This window comes from Oncorhynchus clarkii, chromosome 7, assembly GCF_045791955.1.
Source record: "Oncorhynchus clarkii lewisi isolate Uvic-CL-2024 chromosome 7, UVic_Ocla_1.0, whole genome shotgun sequence".
NCBI lineage: Eukaryota > Metazoa > Chordata > Actinopteri > Salmoniformes > Salmonidae > Oncorhynchus > Oncorhynchus clarkii.
Window position 1 is genome coordinate 15,052,622 of NC_092153.1, and position 7,500 is coordinate 15,060,121.

Below are 7,500 nucleotides of genomic sequence, written 5' to 3' on the forward strand. Positions count from 1 at the left end.
GATTATTTTCAAAAATGAAACGCAAACAGAAATTAGAAAGCTAAATTTCATTTGCGTGTCTCAGTGCTATCCAGTACACATTGTTTTTACTCCTTGTATCAGTTCGTACTATTTGCAGACACTGGTAGACAGTGCCCCAGTGGCCTAATGGATAAGGCACTGGCCTCCTAAGCCAGGGATTGTGGGTTTAAGTCCCATCTGGGTTGGATGGAAACAGTGTGGCGCAGCGGAAGCGTTCTGGGCCCATAACCCAGAGGTCGATGGGTCGAAACCATCCTCTGCTAAACAGTTTATTTTAAGTGCGAACAACATTTTAAAAAAATGTGTATTTTCATGGTCATGTCTCAGTGCCATTATATATATTTTTTTACCTCTTCCAACAGTTCGTATAGGTCATACTGTTTACACAGTATCCCAGTGGCCTAAGATACTGGACTCCTAAGCCAAAGATTTTGAGTTCTAGTCTTTTCTGAAGTGGCTGAGAGCAGAGTGGCGCAGCGGAAGCGTGCTGGGCCCATAACCCAGAGGTCGATGGATCGAAACCATCCTCTGCTAAACAGTTTATTTTAAGTGCGAACAACAGTTTTAAAAAATGTGTCCTTTCATGGGCATGTCTCAGTGCCATTATATATATTTTTTTACCTCTTCCAACAGTTCGTATAGGTCATACTGTTTACACAGTATCCCAGTGGCCTAAGACACTAGACTCCTAAGCAATGGATTGTGAGTTCTAGTCTTTTCTGAAGCGGATGAGAGCAGAGTGGCGCAGTGGAAGCGTGCTGGGCCCATAACCCAGAGGTCAATGGATCGAAACCATCCTCTGCTAAACAGTTTATTTTAAGTGCGAACAACATTTTTAAAAAATTTGTCTTTTCATGGTCATGTCTCAGTGCCATTATATATATTTTTTTACCTCTTCCAACAGTTCGTATAGGTCATACTGTTTACACAGTATCCCAGTGGCCTAAGATACTGGACTCCTAAGCCATGGATTGTGAGTTCTAGTCTTTTCTGAAGTGGCTGAGAGCAGAGTGGCGCAGCGGAAGCGTGCTGGGCCCATAACCCAGAGGTCGATGGATCGAAACCATCCTCTGCTAAACAGTTCATTTTAAGTGCGAACAACATTTTTAAAAAATGTGTCGTTTCATGGGCCTGTCTCAGTGCCATTATATATATTTTTTTACCTCTTCCAACAGTTCGTATAGGTCATACTGTTTACACAGTATCCCAGTGGCCTAAGATACTGGACTCCTAAGCCAAAGATTTTGAGTTCTAGTCTTTTCTGAAGTGGCTGAGAGCAGAGTGGCGCAGCGGAAGCGTGCTGGGCCCATAACCCAGAGGTCGATGGATCGAAACCATCCTCTGCTAAACAGTTTATTTTAAGTGCGAACAACATTTTTAAAAAATGTGTCGTTTCATGGGCATGTCTCAGTGCCATTATATATATTTTTTTACCTCTTCCAACAGTTCGTATAGGTCATACTGTTTACACAGTATCCCAGTGGCCTAAGACACTAGACTCCTAAGCAATGGATTGTGAGTTCTAGTCTTTTCTGAAGCGGATGAGAGCAGAGTGGAGCAGCGGAAGCTTGCTTGGCCCATAACCCAGAGGTCGATGGATCGAAACATCCTCTGCTAAACAGTTTATTTTAAGTGCGAACAACATTTTTTAAAAATGTGTCGTTTCATGGGCATGTCTCAGTGCCATTATATATATTTTTTTACCTCTTCCAACAGTTCGTATAGGTCATACTGTTTACACAGTATCCCAGTGGCCTAAGATACTGGACTCCTAAGCCATGGATTGTGAGTTCTAGTCTTTTCTGAAGTGGCTGCGAGCAGAGTAGCGCAGCGGAAGCGTGCTGGGCCCATAACCCAGAGGTCAATGGATCGAAACCATCCTCTGCTAAACAGTTTACTTTAAGTGCGAACAACATTTTTTAAAAATGTGTCGTTTCATGGGCATAAAGTCTCAGTGCCATTATATATATTTTTTTACCTCTTCCAACAGTTCGTATAGGTCACACTGTTTACACAGTATCCCAGTGGCCTAAGATACTGGACTCCTAAGCCATGGATTGTGAGTTCTAGTCTTTTCTGAAGTGGCTGATAGCAGAGTGGCGCAGCGGAAGCGTGCTGGGCCCATAACCCAGTGGTCGATGGATCGAAACCATCCTCTGCTAAACAGTTTATTTTAAGTGCAACAACATTTTTATAAAATGTGTCGTTTCATGGGCATGTCTCAGTGCCATTATATATATTTTTTTACCTCTTCCAACAGTTCGTATAGGTCATACTGTTTACACAGTATCCCAGTGGCCTAAGATACTGGACTCCTAAGCCATGGATTGTGAGTTCTAGTCTTTTCTGAAGTGGCTGCGAGCAGAGTGGCGCAGCGGAAGCGTGCTGGGCCCATAACCCAGAGGTCAATGGATCGAAACCATCCTCTGCTAAACAGTTTATTTTAAGTGCGAACAACATTTTTAAAAAATGTGTCGTTTCATGGGCATAATGTCTTAGTGCCATTATATATATTTTTTTACCTCTTCCAACAGTTCGTATAGGTCATACTGTTTACACAGTATCCCAGTGGCCTAAGATACTGGACTCCTAAGCCATGGATTGTGAGTTCTAGTCTTTTCTGAAGTGGCTGCGAGCAGAGTGGCGAAGCGGAAGCGTGCTGGGCCCATAACCCAGAGGTCGATGGATCGAAACCATCCTCTGCTAAACAGTTTATTTTAAGTGCGAACAACAGTTTTAAAAAATGTGTCCTTTCATGGGTATGTCTCAGTGCCATTATATATATTTTTTTACCTCTTCCAACAGTTCGTATAGGTCATACTGTTTACACAGTATCCCAGTGGCCTAAGATACTGGACTCCTAAGCCATGGATTGTGAGTTCTAGTCTTTTCTGAAGTGGCTGAGAGCAGAGTGGCGCAGCGGAAGCGTGCTGGGCCCATAACCCAGAGGTCGATGGATCGAAACCATCCTCTGCTAAACAGTTTATTTTAAGTGCGAACAACATTTTTAAAAAATGTGTCTTTTCATTGGTCATGTCTCAGTGCCATTATATATATTTTTTTACCTCTTCCAACAGTTCGTATAGGTCATACTGTTTACACAGTATCCCAGTGGCCTAAGATACTGGACTCCTAAGCCATGGATTGTGAGTTCTAGTCTTTTTTGAAGTGGCTGATAGCAGAGTGGCGCAGCGGAAGCGTGCTGGGCTCATAACCCAGAGGTCGATGGATCGAAACCATCCTCTGCTAAACAGTTTATTTTAAGTGCAACAACATTTTTATAAAATGTGTCGTTTCATGGGCATGTCTCAGTGCCATTATATATATTTTTTTACCTCTTCCAACAGTTCGTATAGGTCATACTGTTTACACAGTATCCCAGTGGCCTAAGATACTGGACTCCTAAGCCATGGATTGTGAGTTCTAGTCTTTTCTGAAGTGGCTGCGAGCAGAGTGGCCCAGCGGAAGCGTGCTGGGCCCATAACCCAGAGGTCAATGGATCGAAACCATCCTCTGCTAAACAGTTTATTTTAAGTGCGAACAACATTTTTAAAAAATGTGTCGTTTCATGGGCATAATGTCTCAGTGCCATTATATATATTTTTTTACCTCTTCCAACAGTTCGTATAGGTCATACTGTTTACACAGTATCCCAGTGGCCTAAGATACTGGACTCCTAAGCCATGGATTGTGAGTTCTAGTCTTTTCTGAAGTGGCTGAGAGCAGAGTGGCGCAGCGGAAGCGTGCTGGGCCCATAACCCAGAGGTCGATGGATCGAAACCATCCTCTGCTAAACAGTTTATTTTAAGTGCGAACAACATTTTTAAAAAATGTGTCGTTTCATGGTCATGTCTCAGTGGCATTATATATATTTTTTTACCTCTTCCAACAGTTCGTATAGGTCATACTGTTTACACAGTATCCCAGTGGCCTAAGATGCTGGACTCCTAAGCCATGGATTGTGAGTTCTAGTCTTTTCTGAAGTGGCTGAGAGCAGAGTGGCGCAGCGGAAGCGTGCTGGGCCCATAACCCAGAGGTCGATGGATCAAAAACATCCTCTGCTAATCAGATTATTATCAAAAATGAAACGCAAACAGAAATTAGAAAGCTAAATTTAATTTGCGTGTCTCAGTGCTATCCAGTACACATTGTTTTTACTGCTTGTATCAGTTCGTACTATTTACAAAAGGTAGACAGTGCCCCAGTGGCCTAATGGATAAGGCACTGGCCTCCTAAGCCAGGGATTGTGGGTTCAAGTCCCATCTGGGGTGGATGGAAGCAGAGTGGTGCAGCGGAAGCGTGCTGTGCCCATAACCCAGAGGTCGATGGATCGAAACCATCCTCTGCTAAACAGTTCAATGTCTCAGTGCCATTATAATTTTTTTTTTACCTCTTCCAACAGTTCGTATAGGTCATACTGTTTACACAGTATCCCAGTGGCCTAAGATACTGGACTCCTAAGCCATGGATTGTGAGTTCTAGTCTTTTCTGAAGTGGCTGAGAGCAGAGTGGCGCAGCGGAAGCGTGCTGGGCCCATAACCCAGAGGTCGATGGATCGAAACCATCCTCTGCTAAACAGTTTATTTTAAGTGCGAACAACATTTTTAAAAAATGTGTCGTTTCATGGGCATGTCTCAGTGCCATTATATATATTTTTTTACCTCTTCCAACAGTTCGTATAGGTCATACTGTTTACACAGTATCCCAGTGGCCTAAGACACTAGACTCCTAAGCAATGGATTGTGAGTTCTAGTCTTTTCTGAAGCAGATGAGAGCAGAGTGGAGCAGCGGAAGCTTGCTTGGCCCATAACCCAGAGGTCGATGGATCGAAACATCCTCTGCTAAACAGTTTATTTTAAGTGCGAACAACATTTTTTAAAAATGTGTCGTTTCATGGGCATGTCTCAGTGCCATTATATATATTTTTTTACCTCTTCCAACAGTTCGTATAGGTCATACTGTTTACACAGTATCCCAGTGGCCTAAGATACTGGACTCCTAAGCCATGGATTGTGAGTTCTAGTCTTTTCTGAAGTGGCTGCGAGCAGAGTAGCGCAGCGGAAGCGTGCTGGGCCCATAACCCAGAGGTCAATGGATCGAAACCATCCTCTGCTAAACAGTTTACTTTAAGTGCGAACAACATTTTTAAAAAATGTGTCGTTTCATGGGCATAAAGTCTCAGTGCCATTATATATATTTTTTTACCTCTTCCAACAGTTCGTATAGGTCACACTGTTTACACAGTATTCCAGTGGCCTAAGATACTGGACTCCTAAGCCATGGATTGTGAGTTCTAGTCTTTTCTGAAGTGGCTGATAGCAGAGTGGCGCAGCGGAAGCGTGCTGGGCCCATAACCCAGAGGTCGATGGATCGAAACCATCCTCTGCTAAACAGTTTATTTTAAGTGCAACAACATTTTTATAAAATGTGTCGTTTCATGGGCATGTCTCAGTGCCATTATATATATTTTTTTACCTCTTCCAACAGTTCGTATAGGTCATACTGTTTACACAGTATCCCAGTGGCCTAAGATACTGGACTCCTAAGCCATGGATTGTGAGTTCTAGTCTTTTCTGAAGTGGCTGCGAGCAGAGTGGCGCAGCGGAAGAGTGCTGGGCCCATAACCCAGAGGTCAATGGATCGAAACCATCCTCTGCTAAACAGTTTATTTTAAGTGCGAACAACATTTTTAAAAAATGTGTCGTTTCATGGGCATAATGTCTCAGTGCCATTATATATATTTTTTTACCTCTTCCAACAGTTTGTATAGGTCATACTGTTTACACAGTATCCCAGTGGCCTAAGATACTGGACTCCTAAGCCATGGATTGTGAGTTCTAGTCTTTTCTGAAGTGGCTGATAGCAGAGTGGCGCAGCGGAAGCGTGCTGGGCCCATAACCCAGAGGTCGATGGATCGAAACCATCCTCTGCTAAACAGTTTATTTTAAGTGCGAACAACATTTTTAAAAAATGTGTCGTTTCATGGGCATAATGTCTCAGTGCCATTATATATATTTTTTTACCTCTTCCAACAGTTCGTATAGGTCATACTGTTTACACAGTATCCCAGTGGCCTAAGATACTGGACTCCTAAGCCATGGATTGTGAGTTCTAGTCTTTTCTGAAGTGGCTGAGAGCAGAGTGGCGCAGCGGAAGCGTGCTGGGCCCATAACCCAGAGGTCGATGGATCGAAACCATCCTCTGCTAAACAGTTTATTTTAAGTGCGAACAACATTTTTAAAAAATGTGTCGTTTCATGGTCATGTCTCAGTGCCATTATATATATTTTTTTACCTCTTCCAACAGTTCGTATAGGTCATACTGTTTACACAGTATCCCAGTGGCCTAAGATGCTGGACTCCTAAGCCATGGATTGTGAGTTCTAGTCTTTTCTGAAGTGGCTGAGAGCAGAGTGGCACAGCGGAAGCGTGCTGGGCCCATAACCCAGAGGTCGATGGATCGAAACCATCCTCTGCTAAACAGATTATTTTCAAAAATGAAACGCAAACAGAAATTAGAAAGCTAAATTTCATTTGCGTGTCTCAGTGCTATCCAGTACACATTGTTTTTACTCCTTGTATCAGTTCGTACTATTTGCAGACACTGGTAGACAGTGCCCCAGTGGCCTAATGGATAAGGCACTGGCCTCCTAAGCCAGGGATTGTGGGTTTAAGTCCCATCTGGGTTGGATGGAAACAGAGTGGCGCAGCGGAAGCGTGCTGGGCCCATAACCCAGAGGTCGATGGGTCGAAACCATCCTCTGCTAAACAGTTTATTTTAAGTGCGAACAACATTTTTAAAAAATGTGTCGTTTCATGGGCATAATGTCTCAGTGCCATTATATATATTTTTTTACCTCTTCCAACAGTTCGTATAGGTCATACTGTTTACACAGTATCCCAGTGGCCTAAGATACTGGACTCCTAAGCCATGGATTGTGAGTTCTAGTCTTTTCTGAAGTGGCTGAGAGCAGCGTGGCGCAGCGGAAGCGTGCTGGGCCCATAACCCAGAGATCGATGGATCGAAACCATCCTCTGCTAAACAGTTTATTTTAAGTGCGAACAACATTTTTAAAAAATGTGTCGTTTCATGGGCATGTCTCAGTGCCATTATATATATTTTTTTTACCTCTTCCAACAGTTCGTATAGGTCATACTGTTTACACAGTATCCCAGTGGCCTAAGATACTGGACTCCTAAGCCATGGATTGTGAGTTCTAGTCTTTTCTGAAGTGGCTGAGAGCAGAGTGGCACAGCGGAAGCGTGCTGGGCCCATAACCCAGAGGTCGATGGATCGAAACCATCCTCTGCTAAACAGTTTATTTTAAGTGCGAACAACATTTTTAAAAAATGTGTCGTTTCATGGGCATGTCTCAGTGCCATTATATATATTTTTTTACCTCTTCCAACAGTTCGTATAGGTCATACTGTTTACACAGTATCCCAGTGGCCTAAGACACTGGACTCCTAAGCAATGGAT

General features: G+C 43.1%; 2 non-coding genes across 2 annotated transcripts; both read left to right on the forward strand.

The window, feature by feature from the left end:
- Positions 1 to 3,198: 3,198 nt before the first annotated feature.
- On the forward strand, positions 3,199 to 3,270 carry trnam-cau (transfer RNA methionine (anticodon CAU)). Its single transcript has one exon. It is a non-coding gene; the product is annotated as a tRNA-Met (tRNA).
- Positions 3,271 to 4,219: 949 nt separating this feature from the next.
- trnar-ccu (transfer RNA arginine (anticodon CCU)) lies at positions 4,220 to 4,292 on the forward strand. The gene has a single exon. It is a non-coding gene; the product is annotated as a tRNA-Arg (tRNA).
- Positions 4,293 to 7,500: the final 3,208 nt, after the last annotated feature.